Genomic DNA, 8,537 nt, shown 5'->3' on the forward strand with positions numbered 1-8,537 from the left:
AATCCAAATGGGATCGATGGCACTTAACAACATAGTCTATTAAATGTGCATTATATAGAAGTTTGAAATGTTGTGAGATTTACCAAAATATGGCATAGGAACATGAGGTGAGTTCATGTTCCTGGAAGAATGGCACCTATCAACTTGCTTGATTTAGAAGTGTCGTACACTGAGTATAGGGCCTGGTGTGGCACAGTAGGATAAGCACTGGACTGCTAAACATAAAGTCAGTGGCTTAAACACCCCAGCTGTTCCTTGGAAACCCTAAACAGGGTTGCTATCAGTTGGAACCAACTGGACGGTACTTAACAACAACACTGAGTATGATGCTATTGTAGGACACCAAGCATAGGCCATGTGGGCCAGTGCTTGTGGTTTGGTCCTATGAAAACTCATCTGTACCTTTTGTAATCTGGATGGCTTCTGGTACAATTGCTCATGCTCTCCTATCATTGTATCTGCAACAGCTTTAAAAGGCCACAAGCTGTCATGGATGATCTTATTTTGGACAATGGAATGTTGAGTAGAGCTCCCCAGCAAGTGTGCAGCATGCATTTTATTTATTTTTTGTTTTTACTTATATACTCTATTCCTAATTATTTTTGAGATAGTTTGTGTCCAGAGCTCTGGGCTTATCCGTAGTGTCCCAACAAATTGCATGCTGACTGATGACGTGTCGTTTCATTTGCTTAGGGAATCTTGCAGCCTTCAGAACTGTTTAAGATGCAGAAAGTGTGATATCATATTGGCGGAGTTGTTAATTATGCCCACAGTGATTTGTAGTAGATCAAACTAGTAAACACCGCAGACCAATTTGTTCTCACATAGATTTCATGCTCTTCTGCCTTCCACCACTGATTGTCTTTTTAATGTTTCTATAACACGAGGGCTTCAAAAAGTTTATGGAAAATGGAATGAAAAGAGAATGGAATTTTTCTACAAACTTTCCTGTATAATTGCAGTCAATCCTAGAGCAATTTCTATTTTATGGTCCAGTAGCATAATCATGATTTTTATATTTTGGGTATTCCCTGGCACAACTATATTTATTGTATCACTTTGCTAGTTCTTTTAAGAATCTAGTTCATGTTGAAAGAAACAAGAAAAGAACCATGTGTCTTTTTGCTTCCTGTCCTTGGTACTGAAACTAGGAGTATACTGGTTTATTCTTCAACAGACGCTTTCTTCCAATATGATGAAAAGTTTCATTGCTTTAAGAAGAGAAAACTATGTTGGAGCATTAAATTTATCATTGTATAATATTAAATATATAACATATTATAAACAGCATATCATTAAGTGCTATTGAGTTCATTCCATTGCATAGCTATGTTTATAGAGTTCCCAAGGAGTGCCTAGTGTTTTGAATAACTTCATTCTGCTTGAATCAACAATATCACAATGCATACGGAAGTAGCAGTCAAGAAATCATACTATGTATTCAATTGGAAAAAGTCTCAAAAGGCCTCCTTACAGGATGTAATGGTTAAGGTTGGGTATCAAGTTGCTTGGACAGTGATTCACAGTGGTTCTGCAGTTGTAATGTAGTCATTCCCCAAGGTGAGATCTCATATTATGTAACTACTTCCATGATGAGATCTGCTATGAACAACCAATCAGTTCATAGGGATTTTACTCAGGGTGTGGCCTGCTTTCAATCTGCATGGACATTGTGGCAAAGCTCTTTTGCTTTTTGCCAGATCCACTGACCTCCTGCTCTTTGAACCTGAGCCAAAGACCTTGGATTCATCTGCCTTTACAGCCAGTGGCCGCCATTCAATCTGCCATTCTGGTTATGTCAGCCCCTGCAGTTACATGAGTTGGAAGAAGCCTCTAGCCTGATATCTGACCCACAGACTTGGAACTTGCCAACTTCAACAATCACCTGAGCCATTTCTTTGAGACACAAATCTCTTTCTATATATAGTTAAATGCATAAACTTCACTGGTTGTGCTTTGCTAGATAACTCAGTCAAAGACAAAGTGATAAAAGGCAGATATATCACTTTGATGGCTAAGGTGGACCTTACCTAAGTCGGGTGTTTTTTATGGCATCATATGCTGCTTATGAAAACTGGACAATTAATAAAGAAGCTCAAAGAAGAATTGGCATGTTTGAATTGTGGTATCGGCATTAAATGTAGAGTATACCATGGACAGCTAGAAGAATTGACAAATTAGTGTTGTCTGACGAAGTATAGTCAGAATGCTCCTTATAAGTGAGGATGTTGTTGTTGTTAAATGCCGTTGAGTCGGTTCCGACCCATAGCGACCCTGTACAGGGTTTCCGAGGGTGTAAATCTTTACGGGAGTAGAAAGCCTCATCTTTCTCCCGCGGAACAGCTGGTAGAAGTGAGGATAGGGAAACTTTATTTTATGTACTTTGGATATGTCATCAGGAAAGACAAATTGCTAGAAAAGGACATCAAGCTTGGTAAAGTAGAGGGTCAGTGGAATGCAGGAAACTCTTAATGAGATAGAGGAACACAACAGCTGCAACAGTGAGCTCATACCAACAGCTCTGAAAATAGCACAGCACCGGGCAAGGTTCTTGTTCTGTTATCCCTAAAGGAACCATGAGTAGGAGACAATCTCACTCTCCAACCCCCCTGTGGATTCTTTGATGCCAGAAGCCATGCCAGTGGATTTTTAAATTGTTTATAGCACTCAGTCTAGCTTTGGACCTGTTGTTATTAAGTGCTGTCAAGTTAGTTCCAACTCATGTTGTTGTTATGTGCCGTGGAGTCGGTTCTGACTCATAGCGATCCTGTACAGGGTTTCCGAGGCTGTAAATCTTTATGGGAGCAGAAAGCCTTATCTGTTTCCCACGGAGCAGCTGATAGTTTCGAACTGCTGACCTTGCGGTACGCAGCCCAATTCGTAACCACTACGCTACCAGAGCTCCTTCTCATAGCGACCCAGAATAGGGTTTCCAAGGAGCGGCTGGTGGGTTTGGACTGCCAACCTTGTGGTTAGCAGTCCAGTGCTTATCCTACAGCACCACATCAGAACACATGTTTTGTTGTTGTTAAATGCCGTCAAGTCAGTTCCGACTCATAGTGACCCTGTACAGGATTTCTGAGGAGCAGCTGGTGAGTTTGAACTGCCAACCTTATGGTTAGCAGTCTAGTGCTGATCCTACACATGGAAAATTGGATTACACTGAAAAAAAGTATTACACATTAACTCAGGTGATGGGGAGGGCAATATACAAGAAGGGGAGAACAATATACAAGAAGAGGCAGAAAAATAATGAAGATAGTTGAAGATACAGGGAGATATGCAAAGACTACAGGTGATAGAATGAAATACTAATAATACACAACCTTAGAACAACAGTATTCTGTGTGTACATACATGGACACAAACATAGGCTGAATTGGTATGGGAGCAAGAGTGGGATATATATGCATGTTTATACATATATATTATATATGTATATATATTATACATGTGCTTATATGACACACATATATAAGAATTTGAAAGAGGATATTGTGCATGAGTAACAACAGGAAGGAAGTGGGGCAAATGTTATTGCATGGAAGGGATTGTAATTATTGAGATGAAACAAAGTGTGTGATTTGTTGAATCTTGTTTATAAACCTACACTCAGTTCACACACACACACACACACACAATCTTGCCTTTCATGACTGCCTCCACCCCCTATTTTTGATGAAGGAGGGTAGACTGGTGGGAGGGAGTATCCTTAACAGTTTGCCCCAGGTTGTTGTTGTTGTGAAGTGCTGTCGAGTCGATTCCAACCCATAGCGACCCTGAATAGTGTTTCTGAGGAACAGCTGGTGAGCTTGAACCACTGACCTTGCATTTGAAATGGCTTTGCAGTCTGGCGCATTAACCCACAGCGCCACCCAGGACCTTGATAATCTCAGCTACACCTACCATTAGCTGGATCTCGTACTGATGCTAATATCCTGGGTCTACAGGATCTTGGTCCATCAAGTCTTCCTTCAGTGACAACACAGGCGCCTCTTCCCTGCCTTTGGATGGGTCCCACATGCTGTTTGCTGACCTAGTTGAAGGCTCTGTGTAGGCAACTTTGTTTTATGTCTCGGTGTGAGATTTGCCTTACATTTCTCCTGTCAAGCCTGGAGTTCTTCCTTACCTCATAAGACTCCTTCCCTAGGAGGCTGAACTTGAATTTAGGCTGACTAATTTCAATCTATCCATATCCCTCCATGACTCTCAAATCAGCACAAGGCTACCTGTCCAACTCACATCCTACCAGGAGACTCCTCCATGCTGTATCTTTGATTACTGAGGACACCAAAAATAAGCCTGAGCGCTTTATGCTGTCAGAACACCTTAAACTGGGGTGCCGGCCACTCCCAGGGGATCAACGTAAGGCTCATTTTCTGAAGCAGAGGCTGGTGCAATTACGCAACCCTAAATGATGAATGCCTGAACTAAGGAATGGGAATGTCAGAGAGAGACCATTTTTGAGAGGCATCAAGGAGGTGAGTCAACAGGACTTGATGAGATTTATTTGGGATGGAGCTGCTCTGTAGGGAATATTAACTAGTAAGAGCCAGAGGTTGCCAAATTATGAGTTTGTTTTCTATCTGGACTCTTGAATAAATCATGGCATGGACTCCTGGTGTGGCACTGTAGGTAGGATAAGCACTGGACTGTGAACCAAAAGGTCTGCAGTTCAAATCTACCAGCTGCTCCTTGGAAACCCTATACAGGGTCACTATGAGTCATAACTGACTCAATGACACTTAACCACAATAAACAATGGAGGTATAAGCAATGAGGAGCAGGCTTGGAGTGAGAGGAATGGGAAAACCAGGGTAATTCTCTTTGGCCACCTTGAGTTTGAGTACCTTCTGATAGAGAAGGAAAGATAGCAGGAATTGGGATGAGAGGCTCTGTGATGAAGGAAGAAGCTGGACAGGAGAGCATGAGCATCATGCACAGATTTTTGCAAAATGAGACTGAGCAGGTCACCTGCAGGCTGTTCTCCTTATCCTTGGAACAGTACACATCCTTGTTTCTGTTCATCCACCCCTAAGGTGTTACATGATCCAGTACTAGTGTGTACCTGAGCTCCATGAAGCTAGTCCCACAACCTAATGTTGTTGTTAAATGCCTTTGAGTCAGTTTCGACTCATAGAGACCCTGTGTGTGATTTGGAAGGAGCAGCTGGTGAATTTGAACCATCCACCTTGTGGTTCAATCCGACCTTGCGGTTCAGTGCCTTATCCCTAGCACCACACCAGGACTCCCCCACAATCTAATATGCCTCTGTATTAATTGGCAAGTCCCAAAGGAAGACAAAGCTGAAATAGGTGAGCTTCCGATTTGAAGTTTGTTCAGTAGAAGAGAATTAGTTAAACAAGTGATGTATGTAAAGGATGACTAGACTCTGAATATAACGAGCACCAGTTACCATCCAGTTGACTCTGAGTCATAGTGATTTTATTTGTTGATTTTTCAGAAGTAGATCACCAGGCCTTCCTTCTGAGGCTTTTATAGATTTATTAAAATTTCTAACGTTGTAGTTGGAAGCTTAGCACATTAACCCTTTGCAGCCCCCAAGGTGTTCCAGTATATTCAAAAGGAAGGAAGGTCTATAATGTTTAATGAGGGCACAGCTCTGAAATGAGAAGTAGAGGTTGGGTAATGGAAGGAGAGAGGGGATATGTAATAACAGAAGAGCAAAATGAAGTCAAACTTACAGTAAAAATGGAATAAAAATAAACAAGAGGGAATGGAATGTCTTTCCTAAAGTAAAATAAGTGAAAAGTCATGGGAAGAAATATTTTAACTGAAGGTGCTGAAACTGGAGTTATGAATATTATCTGTATACCCATAGCTTTTTAGAAAGTGAAAAGTACTTTAAAAGAGTAATTTATTTTAAAATGAGGGTTGTTATTGTTGTTAAGTGCCATTAAGTCAGTTCCAACTCATAGTGACCCTGCATAGGGCTTCCAAGGAGCTGGTGAAAAATGAGAGTATTGTCTAATAAGATTGTGTTATTCCTAGTTCAGATTTGAAAAATATTGAGATAAGATTTCATATCAAAATTATTGAGAAATTATTTTTGTAATAAAATTTATTTAGGTCAGTGAAACAAATTATGAAGATAAATCACTGGTACTTAATACATTTTATGAAGTAACAAAATTATGATAGTCACAAGCCAGGAGGATTTCCAACTTTCTGTTTATAAAGAAGATATTATAAAACATATAAGACAGACTGAGGAATCAACTTCAAAGTGCAAATCACTTATTCTATTGGAAGAATATATAATACAGACTTAGACTAAACTAAAGAATATTAAGATGCAATTACATCCTACAGACCTATATGATCCATTTTTTATACTGAAGTAATTCAATTGAAGTCCTGTTGCTTAGGAAAAAAAAATGAACTCAAGACATAATTATCGATCATTCTCTGTTAAATATCTTTTTTTTGTTTTGTTACTTTCAATGCTCTGTATGTATGAAGTAGCCTATAAAGCTTCAAAATAAGTGATTTTCTTTTTTTCACTCTAATAGTTTTTCAAGGAGGTACTATAAATGTTGAAAACAGAATTATTCTTTTCAATACCCTGAAAAAAAATTTTTTTTTGGGGGGGGTGGGGGTTAGAAAAGTATACTAAGAAATGAATTATGTGTCTAATAGTCCCTTGTTTGCTAAGTGACACTCTAGCTGCAGGGCTCAGGCAGGTGTCTTTGTACTGAGGACCTGGCAGTTTATTGTTGTTAAACATCATGAAAACCTTTATGCTTTGCAGAGAAGATGCCTCAGGCCTGTGCCTGCTCTCCCCTTCCACTGGCTCCCTCTGGTGAGACTTCCTCCTTAGTCCTTCTGTTTTCCTTTCTTCCTCCTCTTCTTCTTTCCCTCCCATCTACTTTCCCCCCTTCCCTCCTTTCTTCATTTTCAGTTAAAATTTGCCCCCTCCATAGCCTTGAGCAGAAGAACTTTGGGTGGTCATAACAGGCTCGGAAACCCAGCACAGGGTTGGTATGAGTCCGAACCAACTCCATGGCACACAGTCACCACCATCATCATTCTAAATGATTTCTCACTGTCATGGACCCCTGCTGGTGGCATACTATAGAGCAGCTCTTTTCTATCACAAATGCCAATATTGGAACTATTCTGCCGTTTACGTTAGTGAGATCAAGTCAGAGCTTGTTCAGATGGTACAAACATGTGTAAAGGTAGATATGAATGTCTATAAGCTGTTGAAGTTGAGCTTGGTAATTGGCAGCCTAATGAAGTCAAAAGAACTTCACAGTATCCCCCCTGATACAGGATTTAAGCAGCAGGAATTTCAATGATGAAAAAGGCATTTAAAGATGAAATAATACCACTCAGTAGGAAGTTGGGTCATAATTCATTAACAAAGCCCAGGAGGGAAATAGGGGAATCCTGGTGTGTCATTGTAGGATAATTATTGGACTATAAGGTAGGCTTGAACCGCAAGGCCAGTGGTTCAAGCTCACCATCTGCTCCTCAGAAACCCTACACAGGGTAGCTGTGACTCCTAACTGGCTTGACGGCACTTAACAACAACAAAAAAAGAGAGAAATAAGGGAGTCCTGGTGTAGATAAGCACTGGACTCAAGGTAGGATTGAACCACAAGGGAAGTGGTTTAAACTCACCAGCTGCTCCTTGGACACCCTATGAGGTGTCACTATCAGTCAGTAATGACTCCACAGCACTCAACAACAACATGAGAGAAATAGAACTTAACTCCCCAAAATAAAAACAAAGTCACATCTTATAAAGAGGAAGTAGAACTAAGACAGTAAGAGGCCAAAAGAACTTTCACAGAAACTGCAGAAGTCAAACCATCGTAGACAAGTGACTCAGGACTCTCAGACAATCCAATGGGGAGGCGTTCGATATGTCCAGGTCCCTCAGTGATCAGTTAGTTCTTGCTTTGAGAGTGAATGTTTCCTTCTTGAGCTGTGGTAGAAGTAGGTCCAGTCAGTGGCCAGCCCTCAGGTATGCTCTTCTGCTCCTGGTCTCCACTAAGGTGTGAGCCTCAGTCCTGACATGTCAACTCACAGGATGGTGTTTCCTGGTGCAGTTCATACACAACCATTCCTGAGTTGGGAAAATGAGGCCCGTGGGAAAATACTCCGTGGCTGCCTCTAGATTTGAGTTCCCTGCACATCTTCTCATGTGTTTCAGTGCAGCATATCAGGAGACCCACAGAAGAGCAAGCCATCACACCCAGCCTGGAGCAGAGGCGATGTTAATGTGTTGGTCACACCCCTACGAGATTTATGGGAATCCCATAGGAACATCTCTTGGGATCCTGGGACTCAGAAGTGGGGATGCTGTCAAACATGAAAAGGTCAATCCATCCACCAAAATGCCTTTGAGGAAATGTCTGTAGAAATACATGTATTGATTGGTCTTGACAATATATGTGGTATTTACTCTTTCAGTTTCAGAAAAGGTTGTTGTTGTTAGGTGCCATCGAGTCAGTACAGACCCATAACGACCTTATGCACAGCAGAACGAAACACTGCCCGATCCTGGG

Source organism: Chrysochloris asiatica, unplaced genomic scaffold (genome assembly GCF_000296735.1).
Source record: "Chrysochloris asiatica unplaced genomic scaffold, ChrAsi1.0 scaffold00277, whole genome shotgun sequence".
NCBI classification, from domain to species: Eukaryota; Metazoa; Chordata; class Mammalia; order Afrosoricida; family Chrysochloridae; genus Chrysochloris; species Chrysochloris asiatica.